General features: G+C 37.0%; 1 long non-coding RNA gene and 1 other non-coding gene across 9 annotated transcripts; one reads left to right on the plus strand and one right to left on the minus strand.

Annotated features, from left to right (window-relative positions):
- Window positions 1–7,039: 7,039 nt before the first annotated feature.
- On the plus strand, window positions 7,040–7,145 carry LOC130466610 (small nucleolar RNA R71). The gene has a single exon (XR_008926790.1). It is a non-coding gene; the product is annotated as a small nucleolar RNA R71 (small nucleolar RNA).
- A 1,333-nt stretch (window positions 7,146–8,478) lies between these two features.
- LOC110791916 (uncharacterized) lies at window positions 8,479–24,217 on the minus strand. 8 transcript variants are annotated; one of them, XR_008927368.1, is made up of 9 exons: window positions 23,744–24,210; window positions 22,394–22,514; window positions 22,037–22,139; window positions 21,783–21,880; window positions 21,580–21,698; window positions 21,384–21,484; window positions 9,629–9,710; window positions 9,422–9,490; window positions 8,479–9,160 (listed from the first exon to the last, which is right to left on the minus strand). It is a non-coding gene; the product is annotated as an uncharacterized lncRNA (long non-coding RNA). The 8 variants fall into 8 exon arrangements; XR_008927366.1 differs by having other exon boundaries at window positions 9,422–9,466; window positions 23,744–24,209; XR_008927365.1 differs by having other exon boundaries at window positions 9,422–9,710.
- Window positions 24,218–24,531: the final 314 nt, after the last annotated feature.

The following is a 24,531-nucleotide window of genomic DNA, read 5'->3' on the forward strand; positions in this document are numbered from 1 at the left end:
TTCTTCATGTAGGATTCTAGCTTGTTTCCCTCCAAAATACACCTGCCATTAGACCTGTCAAACGGGTCGGGTCTGGTCGGGTCAAAGTCGGTCAATTTCGGGTTCGGGTTATATCCGGTCGGTCACTTTCGGGTTCAGGTTGACAAATACTTGTTCAGAACCCAGAGTGTTCGGGTTCGGGTTGACCCAACGGGTTTAAAGCTTTTTTAGCGCCTTTTTTAATTTTATTTTTTGTGGCAATTATAAGCCTTTTTTTTTTTTGCTGTCAATTACGTAGTACCACATTTTTTTTTTGATAATACGTAGTACTGCATAATACATCCAGTATTCCTTTTCAAGTTTTTAAAACTTATCAATTTATCATGATTATTATTACTATTAGATATTATGTATAATGAATTTAGATATCTTGAAAAATTCCCACGACCAGGTTTATTCAAGATATATGCCCAGACTGTTTACTATGGTACTCAACGACATCTCACCCTCAGCAGAATAATCAATAACAAGTAAATCCTGAAAATCAAAATCAGCATTGACATAGAAGCTCATTTCTTCATTATCGCCATCAAGAAAGGACATTTCATTCTCAGCTTGTGACTTTGTGGAGGCTCGATCTGATAAATCACAACCTAAAGATTGTTGCTCTGGATGATAGTCAAAAGCTAGAGCACTTTTAACGCATTCTTGATTCGCAACCAAACCATTATTTATGCAGGCATCAACTTAAGGATTTCAGCATTTATAGTTGATGATAACGCCTCATTAGTTTTATCAACATCACCAGTTCGTTTGTCCTTATAATGACAAGAAAGAACAAAGGATTCACCCTCATAATACCCAGATCCCTGAATGAAATAATCCTTGCTACATTCATTAATCAAACTTCTAGATGTAACACTTTGGCTATTTTATTTAAGAGAGGATGAGAGAGAAAAAGATGAATGTTTGAGCCTTGAGAGGAAGGCGGCTGTTTGAGAGGAAGAACTCCTGGTATGTTAGTTTTAGCCTTTTAGGTTTAGGACTTTACGTTATTTTACCCTTTTTTTCAAATAAAAAATAAAAATAGTTTAAAAAATAATTTTACCACTGAACCCGACGGGTCAGACCCAACCCGACCCGTTATGGACCCGAAAATTTCGGGTTATTCGGGTTCGGATAAAAACGGGTTTCGGGTTGGAAAATCTTGTTCAAGACCCGCTTTTTTTGGGTCGGGTTCGGGTCGGTTTTCGGGTCGGGTCAATTTTTGACAGGTCTAGCTGCCATTGACAAATTTAAGTTGTTAATTGGTTCTATGCTACTACTCGTACAAGTCATGCCAATGTTCTTAATTAGTTCTATGCTACTACTCGTACAAGTCATGATTACTGTACAATTGAACATATACAAGCACTTACAGGGTATATTCATATTTTATTCAATCACCAAAAGCACCTTTTACAACTAAACTACAGAACTAACTGAATAAAAACTTGCATAAAAATACTAAAAATATGAAAAACTTACAAGAAAATATAAATACATTATTGAAAGTTTTCAAAGAAACCCACTTCATTAAATCAAACAAAAAGCAAACAAATCATAGAAATTCAAATGCAAAACTAAAAATGAGATTAACTACTAAGGAAAAAAATATTTTATGACATGTAAAGATATGACGCAGTTAATAACATTAGACACTTGTTTCATATCCATATTATGACACTTGGATCACAACAAACATGATAACTTTGTAGAGAATACTTAATAAGGCTGATAAGTGACAAGGCAGTTAGGTACAAATGATTAAAAAAAGATTTTTCAATGAAGAGCCACTAGGAAACAAAGTAATTAACTTGGAGATGTGGATTGATAGAAACGATTACAACATAATACTCTCGTCTTTTCAAGCCTTTTAAGAAAATGGGATGTTATATAAGTTTCAACTCAATGGTAGCACTATAACATTGTCTTAGGTGTTCAATCACTATGCCAACACATTTAGTCCCAACTGTTAGGCGATCCACGACATTAAGATCAGAGTGTTCAACCTCAGTATATATGCATAAATATCTCATATCCTTCATTAGAGACAATAACGAATAAAATTCAAGAATTTTGTAAAATTAAGAAGATAACTTGTGTTTTTAAGAGTCAATACCATATTATTTAGGTCAGTTAGAAGTATAAATCTAATCATGGATTGAAAACAAAGCAAAGACAAACCATAAAAGTTACCACTCAAATAACTATGCCCGAGGATTGCTGAAGAACTCTGAGCAATTGCATGTCCACACAAAATAGCCACAGTTCCCATAGTATCGGGTGGCATCGCAGGAGAAACAAATTTGATTGGGCTCTAAGAAACGCACCTGACAGATTAAAAAGTGATACCGCAAGTGCACGGTGTCTGTTGTTAGCAGATACTTAGCAAATACGGGTCGATCCCACAGGGAGACAAGTTCTATTAGTTTTTGCCCAATTATACGAACTATTTCAACAACGAAAGTTGAGTTTGAGTATTAACTACTAAAGATAAAGCAATAATAAAAATGCGTAATTTATCAATGAATTAAAGGTCTAGGGCGTCTGTTCGGTTCACCATGCTTATACCAATCCAATAACACAATTCAATTCGACAACGAATAAACTAGGCCGAGTAATTAAAGTACATGCTAATCCTACGGTCGGGTCTTAACACTTTCAATTCAACATATGCAGTACGATCGCTAACATAATCAGAATTGCCAATTGTACAAAGCCTCTAAAAACACGATCTTTCGATTCTAATTCCTATTAGCTAGATAATTAATCCATGAAATTGGCCGATAACATGAATCAACGATTAAGAACAAATCAATTGGAATTACTCAAGCAATAATCTATAAATTAGCAAACTTTAATGCATAACAATCATGGTATAAACATAGCTTCCCTAACTTAGCCCTAGAATATAACTACTCGCTCATAATTGAATTAACAAGCATGAAATACATAATGAAAACGAGATTCATAATCAAAGGACGAATTAATCTAAGAAACGAAAATAATAAGAAAGAATTAAAGCAAAAGAAATTATTGAATTACCTCTAGATTGATGAATTGAAAATTGAAAGCTAGGGTTCGACAATGGAATAAGAGAGGAATAGAAAACTAGAACTAACGTGAAAAAATTATTTGGGAAAAACGTAAAAAAATAAAAGCATAAGGGAATACATTAATTCCCTTGAGGTATTTAGTGTTTCCTAAATTTTCAACAAAAAAGGAAAATAATAATAATTACATAAGTTATCATTTAATTGAACGATCACGAGAAACGACGCAACGAACCCCCATGGAAGTAGCTGGGCGGGGAAATCAGCGGGCCCGCTGGTGGGTCGCTGGTTTTCGCGCCCAAGGGGAAGATTGGGCCATCGTTTTGGGCTTCGGGCGAATCGGATAGTCGAGCCATCTTGTTTATGTCATAACCCTTGTTCTACAATGCCTATAAGGACGTGTGACCTGTCGTTGGAAAGCTCTGGAAGTCTACTTTCTAGGCCAATAAAAATCGCCTCATTTCGACATGTAGAACTTGAGATATCATCAAAAGAGTGAACGCTTGTCCGTTTTGATGCTTAGAAAAATAGCGTTTAGCTTCGTTATTGACTCAAAATTATCCCTAGAGATATGCAATGATCCTCGAGTCAACATTCCATCCGTTCATCATCCAAATCAACTCATAACACTCCGAAAGCATCCAAATGACCGTAAAATCACCTGAAACATTAAGAAAACACAAACGGGGCGTAATAGAGTACGACAACGATAACTTATGCAAATGTGATCCTAAATGCAACTAAAAAGATATAAATGCCTAATAATGCAACCTAAATGCGCCTAAAATACCCTATACAAATATGACTCATCAAATTCCCCCAAGCTAGACTGTTGCTTGTCCCCAAGCAACACTAAACCAAAGATAGAGAAACAAGACGCACTTGACTTTCATAAAACCATGGTAAGACCAACCTAACTCTCGAGCAAACAATCAAACAGAGTTATTGAGACAGAAATCTAGCTCAGATACAAATAGAACCACAAAGCATCGTGATCCACAATCGAAACAACCAAGCTTAGCCACAAACTATTCTCAATCAAGCTAGTCGTCGCCGCATACCTTGTAGAATATAAATATATGATGCAACATAGGGTAAGATGACAATAGCAAGAAACGATTTTCATTCAATCACAAAACAAACATGCCGATCAAGAGGTCTTTATAATAAGCTTGTAATGGGGCTAGGTGAAAAGGAAGGGTAGGGTATAATTTGGGAAAAAAGTGAGAGTAAGGTCCAACTTGGGGAGCAAATGTGAACTATATGCGTCGGCGTGATAATGCCGCAAATCCAACTCCATCGAACCATGAAACCCGAACAATCAACCAAGTTACAACCAAGGGAAAACATAATATAATGTCAATGATCTTTCTTCATTCCCCTTTCCTTGCTTTCAAATTACATACAAAAACGAAAAACATATTTTTTTTTATTTTTCTTTGATTTTTCTCTCTTTTTTTTTTTTTTTTTCTATTTTTTTTTTCTTCTTTCTTTTCCCTTTTTTTTTACTTTTTTTTTTCCTGTTTATTTTGGTATGAAAATGAAACTAGATAATGAAATCGAAAGTACATAAATAAATCTAATGCTAACTGTTACAAGCTTGGGTGCCAACAATAATATACACCATTTCCGAACCACAAATCCAAACATAGCCTCGAACCACGAACTATTGGCTTAGTGTGCCAATCAATCAACATCAATGAAACCATTACGAACACCGAAGCTCCCCCAAGCTAGACTCGGGACAAGTAACCAACGGGGCTAATAGGGCTCAATTTTGTGGAGTTAAAACAATAAACGGACAAGGCTACAACATGGGTATGAAATGCAGGAACTGATGTTTCTAAGTTCGTCTGAAGGATTCCTAAGAGAATGGCCTCTGTCATACGCGGCATGTGTGAGTTGTAACTAAACTACTAATGAATCTCAAGCCAAAATCATACGATAACAAGTCACATCAATCACACAAACACATAGTACGGTGACCTACAAGATAATTGGCTAGCTATTCTTGACACGAGACCAACATCTTACCGCATACCATTCAATTGGTTCACACAATGCCAAGCAGTTATCAATGTATAGCATGACCGACTGAATTTCAGAATCATAACTAAGTTCAAAAGAAGCTCAAGAGAGTCAAATAAAGCCCGAACATAGTTTGAAAGTCAATTCCACAATGCAGGGTATAAAGACATATGAATGCAAGTAAGAATGCAAGTAAGAATGCAACTAAATTGAACAATAACACTAGGAAAGCAGTACATTTTTTCGTTGCACGTAAACTCCCACCCCTAATGGACGGTACAAAGCGTACAACACCTAAACAAAACAATAAAACTATACTAGAAAGCAACAAAAATAGATATCCCTCCCCCATATCTAGCACTACAAAATCAACAGGAATGTAGAATTTCCCCACCCGGACAGGAACATCCTCCAAAATACCCAAGGGATACTTTATAGAACGATCTGCCATTTGCAACGTGATTTGTGTGCATTTTAGTTTTCCCATATTCAACCTATTACAGACAGAAAGGGGCATGACAGACACACTTGCACCTAAATCACACAATGCTTTATCAATGAACAATGCACCTACATGACAGGGGATGGAAAAACTACCCGGATCCTTAAGTTTGGGTGGAGACTTATTTTGCAATATCGCACTACACTCTTCAGTTAGAGCGACTCTCTCCACACCACCATAATCCCTTTTCTTAGTGATCATCTCTTTCAAAAATTTTGCATAAACAGGAACTTGAGATATTAAATCAGTAAAAGGGACCGTTACCTCAAGATTCTTGACCATTGCCAAGAACTTACCAAGCTGTTGATCGACCTTAGTTTTCTGCATCCGGTGAGGGAAAGGTAACTTAGGCACAATAGGGAGAGAATCAGAAATCTTCTCTTTCCCCTTATTTGCACCAACATCATCAGCATTATCAACTTCCATGACTCGAGACTCTGCATCAGTTGCTTTCCCTGGTCCATCTGTGTTCCCCTTAGCAAGAGTTGCATCATCAGTGGGCATCGGGGGTCCATTATATTTAGTGCCACTTCTAAGAGTGATAGCATTGGCACTTTCTCTGTTCTGGGGCGGAGTAGGTTGCCCTGGTAGTGTACCCGGTTGCCTTTGAGATAGAGTGTCAGCAAGTTGGGCAACTTGATTCTCCAACATTCTATTCTGATACTTCAACTCTTTGATGCTCTCATCATGGTTCTTTTGAGCTATCTCTGCGGTCTTCTGCATATTTGCAATGAGCTTATACAGATCACCCATGTTAGGCTCTGGAGTAGCACTGCTCTGAGGGGGTTGTTGATATCCTTGATGCGGGGGCCTATTAAACCCCGGGGGAGCATTATGTGAGGCTCCTTGTTGAAATGGAGGCCTAGCAACATGTGGTTGAGGTGGATGGAACTGTGGTTGCGACCATTGTTGCTGGGGTTGAGGATTCTGAACATTGTTGCCCCGATATGAGAAATTTGGATGATTCCTCCAACCCGGATTAAATGAATTGGAGTATGGGTCATTGGGTTGTCTCTGTTGAAAAGCATTCACTTGCTCCAATTGCGTAGTATCCTGTAAACTATAAGAGCACTCATGACCAAAGTGACCTTGGATGCCACATACTTCGCAGTAAGAAGTTGTCACTGGAGCTACACTAGACATAGCATTGATACTCATTGGGGGTGTACTAGACTGAGGAGCCTTCAAAGAATCGATCTTCAGGTTCAAGGCTGCCACTTGTGAGGACAATAGAGCATAAGCATCGACATCCAATTTTCCCTTCTTAGATGTGGATCTGGTGGTGCTGTAATGGTTGGCAGCTAAATTGGCAAGAAAATCATAACCTGCATCCACTTCTTTATCAAGAAAAACACCCCCAGCAGCAGAATCAACCGTGTTCTTTGTTTCATCTTGCAAACCATGGTAGAAAATATGAACCAAGAACCATTTTTCAATATTGTGATGCGGACACGACCGTTGCAAAGCCTTGAATCTATCCCAGGCTTCTCGAAGTGATTCACCAGGTTCTTGAGTGAATGTAGTTAGCTTATGCCTTATTTCAGCAGTCTTGGTGGGTGGAAAGAATTCTTCTGGAAAGGCCTGTGAAATAGCACTCCACTCTGTCTCCTTGACATCATTCAACCATGTCTGAGCCTTATCACGAAGGCTAAAACCAAACAACATGACTTTCAATTGGTCTTGAGTGACCCCTTGATGCTTGATAGTACCACACAGTTGGTTGAACCTCTGCAAATGGTTGGTGGGTTCCTCAGATGGATGGCCACCAAATTGACTTTGTGAGACCATGGAGATTAGAGCGGGCTTGATCTCAAAGTTGAGTGCATCAATAGTTGGCATTGTGAGCCCAGTCGGAACACTATTCGAGGAAGGAACCCCATATGATTTCAGGGATTTAGACATCGTGTGACTCGGTGGAGTCTGTGAGTCTTGGGACCCTGACTGCTTCTTCTTTTTCTGTTGCTTTTTTAGTTGACGAAGGGTCTTTCCAAGATCGGGAGAAACCAAGGTACCCGTTCTGGCAGACCTGGGCATAAACAACAACGAAAGAAAACGCAGTGAGATTTGCCTCAATTGGAACTGAGAGTTCCAATGAGACAATGGAAACAGTTCAAATAATCAAACTAAAACTAATAGAATATAGCCGTCTCCCCGGCAACGGCGCCAAAAACTTGATAGATTAAAAAGTGATACCGCAAGTGCACGGTGTCTGTTGTTAGCAGATACTTAGCAAATACGGGTCGATCCCACAGGGAGACAAGTTCTATTAGTTTTTGCCCAATTATACGAACTATTTCAACAACGAAAGTTGAGTTTGAGTATTAACTACTAAAGCTAAAGCAATAATAAAAATGCGTAATTTATCAATGAATTAAAGGTCTAGGGCGTCTGTTCGGTTCACCATGCTTATACCAATCCAATAACACAATTCAATTCGACAACGAATAAACTAGGCCGAGTAATTAAAGTACATGCTAATCCTACGGTCGGGTCTTAACACTTTCAATTCAACATATGCAGTACGATCGCTAACATAATCAGAATTGCCAATTGTACAAAGCCTCTAAAAACACGATCTTTCGATTCTAATTCCTATTAGCTAGATAATTAATCCATGAAATTGGCCGATAACATGAATCAACGATTAAGAACAAATCAATTGGAATTACTCAAGCAATAATCTATAAATTAGCAAACTTTAATGCATAACAATCATGGTATAAACATAGCTTCCCTAACTTAGCCCTAGAATATAACTACTCGCTCATAATTGAATTAACAAGCATGAAATACATAATGAAAACGAGATTCATAATCAAAGGACGAATTAATCTAAGAAACGAAAATAATAAGAAAGAATTAAAGCAAAAGAAATGATTGAATTACCTCTAGATTGATGAATTGAAAATTGAAAGCTAGGGTTCGACAATGGAATAAGAGAGGAATAGAAAACTAGAACTAACGTGAAAAAATTATTTGGGAAAAACGTAAAAAAATAAAAGCATAAGGGAATACATTAATTCCCTTGAGGTATTTTAGTGTTTCCTAAATTCTCAACAAAAAAGGAAAATAATAATAATTACATAAGTTATCATTTAATTGAACGATCACGAGAAACGACGCAACGAACCCCCATGGAAGTAGCTGGGCGGAGAAATCAGCGGGCCCGCTGGTGGGTCGCTGGTTTTCGCGCCCAAGGGGAAGATTGGGCCATCGTTTTGGGCTTCGGGCGAATCGGATAGTCGAGCCATCTTGTTTATGTGATAACTCTTGTTCTACAATGCCTATAAGGACGTGTGACCTGTCGTTGGAAAGCTCTTGAAGTCTACTTTCCAGGCCAATAAAAATCGCCTCATTCCGACATGTAGAACTTGAGATATCATCAAAAGAGTGAACGCTTGTCCGTTTTGATGCTTAGAAAAATAGCGTTTAGCTTCGTTATTGACTCAAAATTATCCCTAGAGATATGCAATGATCCTCGAGTCAACATTCCATCCGTTCATCATCCAAATCAACTCATAACACTCCGAAAGCATCCAAATGACCGTAAAATCACCTGAAACATTAAGAAAACACAAACGGGGCGTAATAGAGTACGACAACGATAACTTATGCAAATGTGATCCTAAATGCAACTAAAATGATATAAATGCCTAATAATGCAACCTAAATGCGCCTAAAATACCCTATACAAATATGACTCATCAGCACCAGATAACACAAGAAGCAATACAACCTGCATAACTAACAATGTCAGTTTCTGAATGTGCCAAAGCACTAACATTGTATGCATTGAGCTGTGAATATGAGCACTAACTTGCATTGTTGACATCAGAGGTCCAGCATCATCAGTTGCAATATACTGCCCAACAAGTTTGTTCAACCTCTTAATGGTGTTTCAGTAAAAACGAATAATCTTGTAAAAATGGAGTTTAAGAAAGATTGAAGGCAGTCCTAACATTATTTGTAAGACTTTGCTCAGTTTCTGAAATGAAAACAGATGTATATCGCAAATCTCAATTACCAGTAATTTTTGACAAAACTCTGAAGACTTTGTCACGGCAGGAGCTGCATCCCATGTTTGCATTCATAACAATGACCTGAAACTGCATACACATAGCAAGATGATTGTGAAAAAACCCTCCTAATCTAGCCTTACATGAATGACTATCTACAATATTTCCTTTAAGCGTAAAAGAAGCATGTGAATGCGTGAAACACTAGTTTGTCCAGTTTAACTTTTTTAGTTAAAAATTTTCTATCACTCCAATGTGCCATATTCTGGCCGAGTACAAAATGAGAAAAAGTCAAATAATAGTTTAGTTATTGTTTTTCTGTATTGGCTTTGACATTCAGATCAGCATATTCTGACCACAATAACTCACTGCATTATTAGAAACAACAGCTAAGAAGGATACCAACAAGCCACCTTCCCTACAATAAACTCATGATAATTTGTAGGAGCAAATTACTACCAGAAGATGACATCTCTGAAGTATTATAGACGCGGGTAAACACATGATAGAGGTTAGCTGTGATCAAACCAAACACTCAAGTATAAAGTTTAGCAAAAGTGAATGAAAAATTCAAATAACTAATAGGTCAAATGAGTTGGGATAGAAGAAAAGATAGCAAGAAGGGGAAAGAAGTTCAGGGGATTTGCCATTTCGTTTCAAGGCAAATTAACCAGAAGAAATGGTGCAAAAAAATAAACACAAAAGCGATGCTGCCAAGTTGCCAACCTGAAGGAAATAATGCCCTTGGTCCAAGTATGCATTCTATGTTAAGTCTAATAAATGCGGTTCAGTATTAATTAACAAGTTAATAATTCAGTGAGATCAAGTGAGCTGAATGCCTAGCTAGAGGCCGCTTCAGTTCAAGTGGAATTAATGATATTAATCCACAGCTTACTCTTGACTGAACCCGTAGGGTCACACAAATAGTACGTAAACGGATCAAGTATTTAATGGCATTAAATACTCCATCTATGAATATTCGGAACCGACGGATCTTGGTTTCAGTGGGAGCTAAGATCGTCACAGGCAAGAAATGAATACTCCGGAAACGATGATATTGCCGGAAACGGAAATATGGATCGTATCGGAAATATGAATATTATCCAAGTCGTAGATGTTGCCGGAAACGGAAACATGGTACGTATCGGAAAATATTATTGGAAATGGAAATATTACCAGAATCGGAAATATTGCCGGAAACGGAAATATTGTCAGAATCGGAAATATTACCGGAATCGGAAAATAATTCCGGAAACGGAAATATTAAATATTTGTTCGAAACGGAAATTAATTCCGGAATCGGAAATATTAAATATTGTTCGTATCGGAAATAAATTCCGGAACTGGAAATTTAATCGGAAGCGTATCGTACGAATTAGCATCGGACGAGGCCTGCCGGACGAAGGCCCAGCACGAAGCCGGGCCATCGCCCAGCAAGCACGCGCGCCACAAGCCCAGCCAAGGCAGCGCCCAGGCCTACCGCAAGGCAGGCCCAGCGCGCGCCAAGGCCACGGATGCGTGGGCCGCGCTGCGTGGGCTGCTGCTCGCACGCGCATGGGCAGCCCTTGTGGCTGCCGTGTGTGTGTGAGTTTGTGCTCATGCGTAATTCCTAAATCTGCAAGAGTCAGTGTATGATTAAATTTCTATTCCTAATTGGATAAATTAATTAAATAGAATTCATGTAGGATTCTAATTTCAATTAATTCGTATCCTACTAGGATTACGATTCCTTTTCCATAACTCTATAAATAAAGGCCTAGGGGTCATAATTTATACACAAGTTTTAAAAGTATTCAAAAGTGAGTTTTTTGAGAGAAAATTAAAACACATCTTGCTCAAAAGTGCCGAAATTTTCTAGTACCTTAAGGGCGATTCTAGTTGGTCAATCTTAAGGCGGATCCGGACGTGCTGTGGACTATCTACGGAGGGACGACACTTGGAGTCCTAAAAGACTTGTTCTTGTTCGGTTCGGGCGCAGCTAGGGAGGGCACGCAACAAAGAGTATGCATCTAAATTATGCTATATGATTATGTGTAAATAATATGTTGTCCTGGGTTAATGGTTGTTTCCGCATGATCTATGTAGTGTCATATGTATCATAACCTAACAGTGGTATCACGAGCCCCTTATTATTTTCATAATCTAAATTGCATGAACATGGTTAAATATTACAAATTTGCAAGAATTAAAAGGGGTGATTAATTTTCGTAATTGTTAATTAATTGCAAATTGCGTTTATTTAATTATATGTACGCAGTTTTTCGGCAGTTTCTTCATTACTCATCCGAATTGAGTGATTTTTGTGTCAATTCCGCATGTAAAAGGCATTCTAAAATTTTGACAAAAATAGTATTTTTCTGCCGAACCCAGAATTCTCAAATTCGAAGCCTAACTATGACTTTTCGAAGGTTTTAGTTTTTCGAATGCAAAATTTCGTAAATTTAAGATGTTAAATTAAATATTTGCGATTCTTGTTGATAAATCTTGAATTTTTGATTGACCTACTGCATATGTTTAACAAGTTTGAATGCCTAGTCTTGTTAATTATGCAATCTAATTTGTAATTATGATTAATTTGTTGAAAATTAGAATAATTTAGAATTAATTTGATTTTCATAATTAATTGTAATTTAATTAGAAACCTATGATTAAAAACCACCATAAAAATTGTAAATTTACGATAAATTTTAAATTTTTATGACCTAGACTTGAATCCATATCAATCGGAAATCAATTGGATAATAAATTTTCGATTTTTCGCCCTAAAATTATGAAATTAATAATGTTTATTAATTTGTCATTAATTTTAAATATAAATTTTAAAAATTTATGCGATTCGTTCAAATAACTTGCACGCACGAAGCAATGGACGCTTCGTGTTACCCTTAAGGGGTGTTGTATAATGCGGGCATGCGACGACGAGCAAGGGAGCTCGTCGCCCGTGCGGCACGAATGCAATGAGCAAGGGCATAGTGCACGAGCACAAGGCAGCAGTCCTGCCTTGTGTCGTGTGCCACGAGCAATGAACGAATGGGCATGGGCGAAGGGCGAGCCAAGGCAGTCGCGTGTGGGCAGCAAGCGAGCTGCGCCACAACGCGCGCTGCCTCGCACAAGAGCGCGCAGCCTCGCGCGCAGCGAGCGCAAGCTCGCGTGCCACGAGCGCTGCGCCCAGCATCACTCGCGCGCACAGCGCGCGATGTCGCCCGCCCAGCGAGCGATGTCGCGCCCCAGCGAGCGATGGCTCGCGCGCACAGCGAGCGAGCCAGCGCGCCCAGCGAGCGATCTCGCGCGCGCGCACTGCGAGCGATAGCTCGCGTGCGATGGGGCGCTGTGCGGAGGCTTGCGATAGGACAGCAGCAGCTATGCGACGAGCGCATGGGCTGCGCGCATATGGCCAGCAATGGCTGTGTGCGTACGGCCCATGGGCGTGCAACGCGTAGGGTGTTTGCGTTACGATTAGATCGTTTTGAATGTTTAATTTGAAAATTTCAGTTCACGTAATTTTAATTAATTTTAAAATTAATAATTTGAATTAATTTCTTGGATTTTAATTTTGAATATTATAATTATAATAAATGGAATTTATTCTAATTATTTTACTAAAATTAAAATCATGAATTAATTTAAATGCGACTGAAATTAAATTAAATTTTGGATTCAATTATAAATTTATATGAGCTTTAAATTTTAATTAAATTTGTATGTTTCCGGTTAGACTAGAAATACAATTTTATGTTTAAAATTAGTAAAGCATATGAATTTATTGGTTTGAGTGGGAGCGTTTTTAGTCATAAACTCTTGATTAGGTCTACAAATCCTTAAGGTTAAAACAACTCGATTAGAATTAATAAGGACTGAATAATTGGTAGATTATTGGTGACCTTGATTAATTGCTGCAAATGTTTACGTGATGCATAATGTGTTTTACTAACCAGCTATGTGGGCCATTCATGATAATGAATGGGTGAATGGTATATATTGTATATGTACTGTTTTGCAGGTTATGAAGTGACTAGTATGGCCCAAATAGGATAGAAAATATGGTCTGCGTACCATTAATTTGAATGTAATTGGTCTAAAGTACCAAAGTTATTTTTCAATTCAAATATGGTCTGCGAACCATCAAATAGTTGTAATTAGTTATAGCTTATCCTATTTGAAGAAAATGGTGCCTCCCACAGAGATTTTCAAGACGGACTTTGAAGTCAAAGCTTCAAGATGAAGTCGGGCCATACTAGATCACAAATATCTTATGCATGTTTTAAGTTATTTATTGCTTTAAATATGTCTTAAAATGCATGAGATCAAAAGCTTGATTATGTTGCATGATTAAGGATTTTAGTTCACTTAAAATCTAACCAACATAGTAAGAGCCTTAAGTTCCAAACTTAAAAATTGAGTTAAAAGGTGCCATGCCAAAATATACACTTGCTTGGATATCCTTTACATCAATCTAGTAATAGTTTTCGCTCAGCGAGGTGTTGCTTATTGGTCCTAAAGGGGCAAGGTACACAAATAATTGTGAGTACATGTTAGTTTTGGTGAAACTCAACGATATAAGTAAGGAGTCCTTTTATGTCGTGGCAAAATCGATAGGTTTACCTAATAAGTTCTTAGACGTACCTATCAACCAAGAGTAGTTTCTAGACTATTAGCAAAAGGCTTTTGCTTACCTAAAATGTTTTAGAATTGAGTCGACAAACTGTGCTTAATTCTTCAATGGTTTTAGGGTCTTGGAATCATTTTATTCACACCTGCCGGAACAATAAATTCGAATAAAATGCTAATAACTTGTTTGAATTGCATGGTTGCTTTAATTTCAAGTTATTATTCATGATAAATGTTTAGACTTTGCATGCTTCAATGTATGTTTTAATTATTGTTTATAATTAAATATCTTGCACTGCAGTAAATCCTTTTAGAAAGGTAACAGTAAATTTCCTCGATTGGTAGTGAATCCAAGAACGATTCACGGAAATGAGAGAAAGTGAGCAATTTAAAATGTACGTTTCTTATATCGACTTTTATGGTTGTTTTCGAGTATCAAAGTCGAATGGCAAACCGATTGGTGCTTGTGAATTCAAAATACAATGTGGTTTTGAGATCATAAAGCATTGAGTTTAAACGCTCAGCTTTACCAATGGTTAACAACCTAAAATCCTTTTTCCATTTAATTCTCGAATGAGTCTAGTTCCTAGACATTCGAATAGATCGATGCTTAGAGAACTTTAGAAGCTTCTGGTAAGATCATCTAGTTGAAACAGAATATTCAACATAAATTAAAATGGTAAAGAACCTTGTTGGTGACATTGGACATGTCTAACAAAGTATAAAAGTCAACACTAAAGAATTCAATTCTTAAGACTATAAGAAAGGGTACAAGAAATAGGAAAACGAGGAACAAATGAAAGGAATTTACGATTCCGTTTCTACCTATAAATTTATGTTTAAAGAGAAGTGACCTAGCAATCAAACTTCCTTGGTATCATATACCGCTTGAGGTTCTTACTTCGGTAATAACTCAAATAAATGGAAGCTAGGATACACTAATGACCTACAAGTGGGAAATGAAGCATGGCAATGCTACATTAGTTGTAGGGTCATCTAGTTTGTTTTAAGGCTGGAACTTAATGGCTATTTTGTTCCATAATCAGCATACCTAAATTTCTACTTCAAACACAGAAAGACTCACATTCAGAAGAACAAAAACAATGCTTGTTTGTTTGTTTATTTGAATGAAATGGTCAATTACTGGTTGAGTCAATATGCTTGATTAAAACAAACAATTCTTTAAAGAACTTTACTAGGTTCAAATCAAACCCTTGATTTGAGTTCCATTAAATCTTTGGCATTGTTGCTTAGACCATATCAACAAGTTAACATTCATAAGCTCTATTTTGATGGACTTTTGAAAGTTGGTTGATTTCTAGATCAACTTAAGACAAGCTAGTCTTACTTGTTGAAAGTAACAAAGAATATGAACTATTGTTAGAACGCCTAGACGATAGAGTTCAAAGCTAAAGAAAGGTTTTATGACTTTATTATTTCACATGGATTTGAGTGAATATAGGTTTATTTACTCAAATGTGATATAAGTTGAATCTGTTTGGCTAGTTCAAAGATTCAAAAGTATAAAATCCACTTGGCAAGAAATCATAAAGATCTAGGTTAGATCATGTTGATGATTACTTGAGACCAAATATGATCATCAATGATTGTGTGTTGTAATTTCACAATCTAGGTCCATAAGATATGGCATATCTTAGTTGGAATAATCGAAGTCAATTAGTACTTGATTCGATCAATGACGGATCATAAAGACTTTTCCTATAATTTCTAAAACAAAATGCTCAACTACCACCAAACTAAACCAAATTCGTCAAAGCTATTGAAAAGTAATTTCAGAATATCTTTTCATAATATATCTAAAGAGTTCCTAAACTCAGTGGGAGCTTAGTGTTTGTTATTCAACAAACTAAGGCCCAAGTATAGATATATGTTTCATTGTGATTTATTCAAATGAGACACGAGGGTATTGTTTCTACCACGAGTTTTTGAGAACATAATGTTTGTTTGCTCGAAATAATGTCCTTTTGGAGATTCGTTTCCAAAATGACAAGTGGGAGAAAATAGACCTCGAAAGTTTTCGAGGCGAACAACAAACATAAACGGACATTCCGGAGGCTTTTCGAAGTGCTTCAGAAAATCCGAACTTATTCTTTAAGACTTTAGAAGTGGCTTTAAAGAATAGACATCTCTTAGAAGACTTTACAAGTGCTTCAAGGAGAACAGAATATTCAAAGGACTTTCAAGTGGCTATTGATATTCTATTGTTTGATGTTCTATACCCAAGTAGGCATAGAGTTCAAGTCACTGGAACTATGAGATTCTTCTATTAGATAGTAAGGAAACATAGAGTTCTGGTCAATGAAACTATGAGATTCTTCTATTCGATAGTGAAGAAACCTACAACTTGCAGTCAAACTATTATCATGTAGATTAATGAGTTTATGACTTGTAAGAAAGCTATGACGAAACCTAGATTCCCTAAAATGGTTAGAGGCCATATATAGACTCAAATGTTTTAAATGGTTAGAGGCCATAAAACATACTCAATGTTTTGATGACAAAATTGAAATTTTGTTGATTTGCAAGAATAGTTTCACACCTATTGGTTGCAAGTTTGTTTTAAGGATAAAAACCATCAAACATGGAATTGTGTTCACACACAAAGCTAGATTAGTTGCTAAAGGTTACAAGCAAATTCATGGCATGGATTGTGTTGAAACCTCATGCAAAATCGTAATGCTTAAGTCTATAATTCAAGCAATGATTGCATATTGGTACATATGGCAATTGGATGACAAAACGTATTCCTCAATCAAATGTTGGAATAAACTATGTACATGGTATGTCATAGGATTTGTGGATCCAAATAAATGCTTGAAAAGGAAAGCTAGCTTATGAAATCTAAGTCCAGATTTAAGCAAGCAATTGGGAATTAGAACTGTATTTTAGTGAAGCTAATAAGTATTTTAGTTTCATAAAATATACATGATTCTTATAGATATATAAGAAGTTTAGTGGGAGTACTTAAAACTTAATTGGTCCTATGTGTATTACACACATATCTCTCTATTGTGAAATAACATTCAAATGCTAATGACTTAGATTTGAGATTATTCATCAATGATGGACCATGGCGAAACTTAGTACATACTGGGTATTAAGATCTATTTACAAAGATCTTATGATATTGTTTTGGATTAAGTAATGGCATTTACTAAATCAAACACGAAAGTCTCCATTGGAGATATTCGACCCATGTGAATAAATCTAAGTAAAGAATGTTTGAACTATGTATAAGCATTTACTAAGTTAAACATCCAAGGATCTAAGTAAGATTCTTAACCTATATTATATGTCAAAGAATTTAACTGGATTTAGTATCTACTGAAACTAGATGAGCTAAAGTTACATGAATAGAATTCAATTGGGAATTATTCTGCAAAAGAATTTATCATGTATGATATAATATGAGGATCGCCAAAAACGTATCGTATGACTTTAGGCATGACGAACATATACCAATCTCTATTGATCTAAGTGAAGATCAACTAGATTGAGATCAAGAATACTTATGGTACTTGAAAAGTACATAGGAATAGTTCTTGATTCAAGGAAATAAAGATATGCTAAATATTGATGCTACACGCATAAACACTGGCAAAGGATCAAGCAAGACCCTTTGGAGTTAACCATTGACAAGGACGAGCTATAGAGCATCGTGTTTTGAAATGGCAACATGGGTTGGAGACCATGAGTTGTTGCGTGGGAAATTAAAATAATGATTTCTATGTTCTAAGATATAGTTGAGAGTATTCCACATATCTGTGAACTGCTTGGATAAGTAATTCCAAACAAAGCATCACTAGCAACCTATAAAGTTGAAGTAAAAGTAATTATTGCCTAAGAAGCAATAAAACAGGGTTGTTTAAAGTTCTTCACTGAACTTGGGTAGATCACCTATCTGCTGGCTTGATGGTTCTTCATTGAAAAATGCGTAGAACCACTCTTGAAGCAAGAAAAACGTCTGCTAACTTGATGGTTCTTCATTGCAAAATGAGTAAAACCACCATCGAAGTAAGAAAGACTAGATCACATAATAAACAAACTCGAAAAGATCTTATCATCATATCTCGAAGAACATTCGATGAAAAGGATATTAAGATTGGCAAAGCATGATAACTAAACCTATGCAACAAGTGAGAAGCAACACTCACGTTGTAGCACTGGAAATCAAGCATAGCTTTGAATTCCATGAATTGTTTTAGAAGATGGGATTGAGGCCCATGGTTATAAAACATTTGGGTTGAACATTTATCATATATGAAATGTATTTTCATATTCCATTTAATCTTGGTTTAGTATTAAATGATGAGTCCCTTCAATTTGACGATATATTCAAGATAGACTGTCAGGACCAGTCCTGTGACTAAGAAATGTCTATCAAGTGAACTTGAATGTCAAAGATTGAAAATGGTCCCTAATCGGAGTTTTCTATAAAATTGGACGCATAGAAAACGTTAGACGATTAGAATGCAAGATGACTAGTAGTTCTGTTTCTTGAACTATGTGGACATGGCAATGTCATAATCATTTGCATAGATACTTACTTTGGGAAGACTAGTATCGGACAAGACCTATGAAACTTTACTGTAAGAGATGAAAATCTGTCATGAGTAAATTTCATTAAATTATTAGACACTAAATCCTCAATACCTGAGTGATTTGAGATTACTTGTTTGAGAACTGGTTGCTTTGACGTTGACCAACCGTCGCACCGTAAAAGGAGGCTATAAAGGCAACGCTCAGGTAATCACCTATCAAACGAAGTCTAATCTCAAGATCGCAAGATTGGGATTGTCCTCCCATAAATCGGGATGAGATGCTTAAAAGTTGTACAAGGCCACTCGGAGAGCTAGAAACTGTGAAATGCATGGCCGTGCTCGGATGAATCATAGGCTATGATTATCTGTTTATTTGATCAGTTGAACTCTGAAACCGAGGAACACCTCTGGACATAATAAGGATGACAACTCTTACCTTATGTTCAAGAGCAAGCATCGAGCGACAAAGGAATTAGGAAATGCACACTTGTCCCTAAGGACAAGTGGGAGACTGAAGGAAATAATGCCCTTGGTCCAAGTATGCATTCTATGTTAAGTCTAATAAATGCGGTTCAGTATTAATTAACAAGTTAATAATTCAGTGAGATCAAGTGAGCTGAATGCCTAGCTAGAGGCCGCTTCAGTTCAAGTGGAATTAATGATATTAATCCACAGCTTACTCTTGACTGAACCCGTAGGGTCACACAAATAGTACGTAAACGGATCAAGTATTTAATGGCATTAAATACTCCATCTATGAATATTCGGAACCGACGGATCTTGGTTTCAGTGGGAGCTAAGATCGTCACAGGCAAGAAATGAATACTCCGGAAACGATGATATTGCCGGAAACGGAAATATGGATCGTATCGGAAATATGAATATTATCCAAGTCGTAGATGTTGCCGGAAACGGAAACATGGTACGTATCGGAAAATATTATTGGAAATGGAAATATTACCAGAATCGGAAATATTGCCGGAAACGGAAATATTGTCAGAATCGGAAATATTACCGGAATCGGAAAATAATTCCGGAAACGGAAATATTAAATATTTGTTCGAAACGGAAATTAATTCCGGAATCGGAAATATTAAATATTGTTCGTATCGGAAATAAATTCCGGAACTGGAAATTTAATCGGAAGCGTATCGTACGAATTAGCATCGGACGAGGCCTGCCGGACGAAGGCCCAGCACGAAGCCGGGCCATCGCCCAGCAAGCACGCGCGCCACAAGCCCAGCCAAGGCAGCGCCCAGGCCTACCGCAAGGCAGGCCCAGCGCGCGCCAAGGCCACGGATGCGTGGGCCGCGCTGCGTGGGCTGCTGCTCGCACGCGCATGGGCAGCCCTTGTGGCTGCCGTGTGTGTGTGAGTTTGTGCTCATGCGTAATTCCTAAATCTGCAAGAGTCAGTGTATGATTAAATTTCTATTCCTAATTGGATAAATTAATTAAATAGAATTCATGTAGGATTCTAATTTCAATTAATTCGTATCCTACTAGGATTACGATTCCTTTTCCATAACTCTATAAATAAAGGCCTAGGGGTCATAATTTATACACAAGTTTTAAAAGTATTCAAAAGTGAGTTTTTTGAGAGAAAATTAAAACACATCTTGCTCAAAAGTGCCGAAATTTTCTAGTACCTTAAGGGCGATTCTAGTTGGTCAATCTTAAGGCGGATCCGGACGTGCTGTGGACTATCTACGGAGGGACGACACTTGGAGTCCTAAAAGACTTGTTCTTGTTCGGTTCGGGCGCAGCTAGGGAGGGCACGCAACAAAGAGTATGCATCTAAATTATGCTATATGATTATGTGTAAATAATATGTTGTCCTGGGTTAATGGTTGTTTCCGCATGATCTATGTAGTGTCATATGTATCATAACCTAACACAACCTTGAGTAGAGTGCAGCGAAAACACAAAAATAACCAGGGAAAAAATATTTGTGACTACTTACAGAGGAAATATTAAGATTGTGTGTTAATTAGTGAATTTATCTATTCTTACACTTTCCTGCTTTTCAGGAAATTATCAACTCATATAATAGTTAGAAGTTTAGTTTCTTCACCAGACTTTAATTCGATCCATATCGAGGAAATAGTATTTTGCATAACAGTTGAGTAATAAGAAAAGCGATAATAAAAAGAAAATCAGGTCTAGTAACGACATATCACATTCAAGACGGATAGATGCACTGAAGCCCCTCAACAAAGATGGAACTGCCAATTCCTACCCACCTTAAATGAACCCACTTTCTGCCCCACCACAAAAATACAAAGTGAGGAAATTTTCCAAAGAACATGCCGCACACAGAGGTTTTATGGCAACATATACTAACAACTACAAACATCAAATTAATAGTAGCAAAATAAGCAGAGCACAATTCACACACATTCGGAGAATATACAAGTAGTAAGCACCAGAATATAATCCTGTTTATTTTTTTAGGGAAGAATATAATCCTGATTAATATGAAAAAACACTATAAAATAACAACAATAACAAAAATACCAGATAAATTAATTAAATAAATAGCCATAAAAACATAGATCAGCAACAATTAAGCACAAATTATTCCAAAAATAAATACCTTGGCGAATCCTCATCGCCTGCTCGACTTTCGTATGTATTTCACAAAGCACGCAAGCTTCATCTTCAAGCATCTTTCTCATATCTTCAACTTTTCAAGATCTATTTCAATTTTATTCAAAACAACAAGTTAGGGAAAAAACTAGCTAGGTTAGAAAGGAAATAAGATTTAGCAAGAGAGAGAAAGACGAACAAACCTGGGAGTTAGGTTGCGGCGACACCGTAAGACGACATCAGGAAACTCGCCCTCGAAGATCTGGTCGTTCTCCCTACTTGCCGTTCTCCAGTGACTGGCGGTTTGGTAAATCAAGGAGATCTGTCAATATAATACACAAATAATAATAAGTACCAAAAACTATGTAAAGCTAAAGATTGAAAATCAGGAGATCTAAGGACTTACAATTCGGAGTAGGTTGAAGAAAATCAGTCACACCGACAATTAATGAGTTTTGTATGAGAGACCGGCTGCAAGTCCAATAATTCTGACCAATACATAGCCTAAGATGAGAAAAACAGGATGACCCACAAATTTTAGCTCGATGTCAACATGAAAAAATGACAAAATCAAATGAAAATTATACAACAGAATTAAGTGATATTCAAGATGTAGACTATAGTATAAAACAAAGCTAACATTCTTGCTGTGATCTCTACCTCAATCTCATGTGAATCAGGTCCCAGCAGATTTATAGCATGCTCAGGCTTATAAGAATCAGCGCATAAGTTTTTCCCTTCTGGAGATTTGAATGTATCACTCCTGTACTCGTAATTAGGATCAGACTGTTTGTTTGATGTTGTGCAAGGGGAGCGTGAACAAAAGAAAACTTAATATGTAAACCTCTCAGTTTCATTTTAAGCACACAAGACTTTAAAGAGGTGCTGAAAATATCATTGAACTGAACTTTATAGTTATCATGTTTTCTCACTCTACCTGTTGTTTGCACAAATTTGATTCAGAACTTAGCTCACACAAAAAGAGGAACAACCTTGTTCAAAACTGCATGTACTAACCTAAAATGAGGCCGACAACAAGCCACCCTCCAGCACGAGACTTGTCTACTAGATTCCCATTACAGTGCAGTACAGGTTTACTGTCGTCACCATGTTTATCAGCATATTCCCCTGCTAACACCTACAGTGATCATATAAGAAAAAAGATTAGGAGGAAGAAAAAAATCACACATTGTACGGTTTGTGCCCTCACAGAAGAAAACAACATCAGGTGACAAACATAACTATTTACTGTATTCAAGATTATCACCTATACATTGTTCGAAAAACTCAGAACATACATTTACTTGACTGATCAGGAACAGAGTTCTTGAACAAGATCTAGGAACATTTTGCAAAAATAGTTTGGAGCTCTCTCTGTTATAAATACATCAACTTTTAAGATAGTTGTTGAATGGAAAAACAAGACCAATTTGTTTCTCATCATCTCATAATTTCAGAAAACATTCACAAGGTAGGATGAAACTGAGAAAAGAATTGATCTGCTACTGTGTGTACTTTGTAGGGTTAGAGGACAGGTCAGCAAAGATGCCATACAAGAAAATGTGTGACATAGATAATAGAATTTGAAAACAGTTAGGTTGCTTAGTTCAGAGACTTTTTAAGACTTCGAAGCACATTCCACATAAATGTTGAAACAATAAAGAGGAGAACACCGGTTATAATAGCGTACTAGACGAAGGTTCACTAGCAAATTGACAAGAAGTCCAGCACCCACCACACCAAAAATTTTTTTGTTACAGCAGGACAAAAGGGCATGTCCAGCACTGAAGCAATGGCAGCACCAGTCCACGCTCCAGTACCAGGAAAAGGCACTACGACAAACAACATCAAACTCAGCCATTGGAACTCTTCTACTAGGCCAGCCTTCTCCTTGGCTCTCTCGAATAACATGTCCAAAAGTTCTCTAATGTGCCTCTATCTAAAATCAAAAGTATTACCAATCCCACACCATTGCAATCCTAAAAAAATGCTTAGTACAAAAATTTAAATCAGCCATCAAAAACCAGATCTCAGAGAACTAAAACTTTAAAAACGAATCAACCCGATTGCACGGGATTTATTCAAATATATGAAAATCAAACAAATAAACATTGATTGAATTCCAAATAGCCTTTGCCAGTTTGACCCCAAAATCGACAGAAATAGCATTACAAAAACAAAAAATAACAAAAAAAATAAACCTAAAATGACCTAAATTGATCTCTCAACCAACAGAAACCCAGAAATTTACATCAAATTAACATGTCAAATGAAGACCAACAAATCAACCCTAAAAATAATCACATCAGCTAAACATTAATCAAACAAATTCCAAGAAAACTAAGGGTTTAAGGATCGAATTCTTACCGCAATCGACGAGGCGAAGGTAAAATAACGAGCATAATAGGATTTTGGCGTCTTTCTCTCTCTTTCGCCCCCTCTTTATTTGACACAAACTCGAAATGGCGATTTGACACAAACTCAAAATACTGCAAGTTACCCTATATCACAAACTCGTGCTATCGCCGGTGAAGGAGCAGAGATGAAGAGGAAGGAGCGAAAAGAAACTTTTTCCGGTGGCAGCACGGCGGTTGAGCAGAACAAAGATAAAGAGAAAGGTAGATACAGCGGTGAGATTTGTGCAAAAGGGAGCAGATGTTGGCAATTAAGAATGGTTGATCCGAGCTATGGAGATTCGAAAACCTTGGCCTGGGTTTTTTTTGGGAATTCTAGATCTAGATCTAGAGTGAGAATGTGTTGGTCGAGGAAGATGCGTGAATGTTTTTTTTTTGGACAGCAGTGTGAATGTTTCTAATTGCAGCCATCAAGTCATCAAGTTTGAAGGGCAAAGTTGCAATTAATTCGACTAATTGCAGCTTATACTATATGGGCGCACTGCGAATACCTTCTAGGAAAAAAAAATTAGATTTTTCACAACGCGTGGTCAATGTAATTGCTGCAAATAGCTCATTAAAACATTGACCCGCATTGACCAAACCCTTGTCACAGCGCGTATGACTTGCGTGAGTTGCAATTGATGAGTTGCAAATGACGATTTCTCTACTAGTGTTTTACAATAAATAACAAATTGAACAAAAGTGAATGCAAAAAAAGGGAATGATTACTTCATTTATAATTATACAATTATTATTTTC

This window comes from Spinacia oleracea, chromosome 1 (genome assembly GCF_020520425.1).
Source record: "Spinacia oleracea cultivar Varoflay chromosome 1, BTI_SOV_V1, whole genome shotgun sequence".
Lineage (NCBI taxonomy): Eukaryota > Viridiplantae > Streptophyta > Magnoliopsida > Caryophyllales > Amaranthaceae > Spinacia > Spinacia oleracea.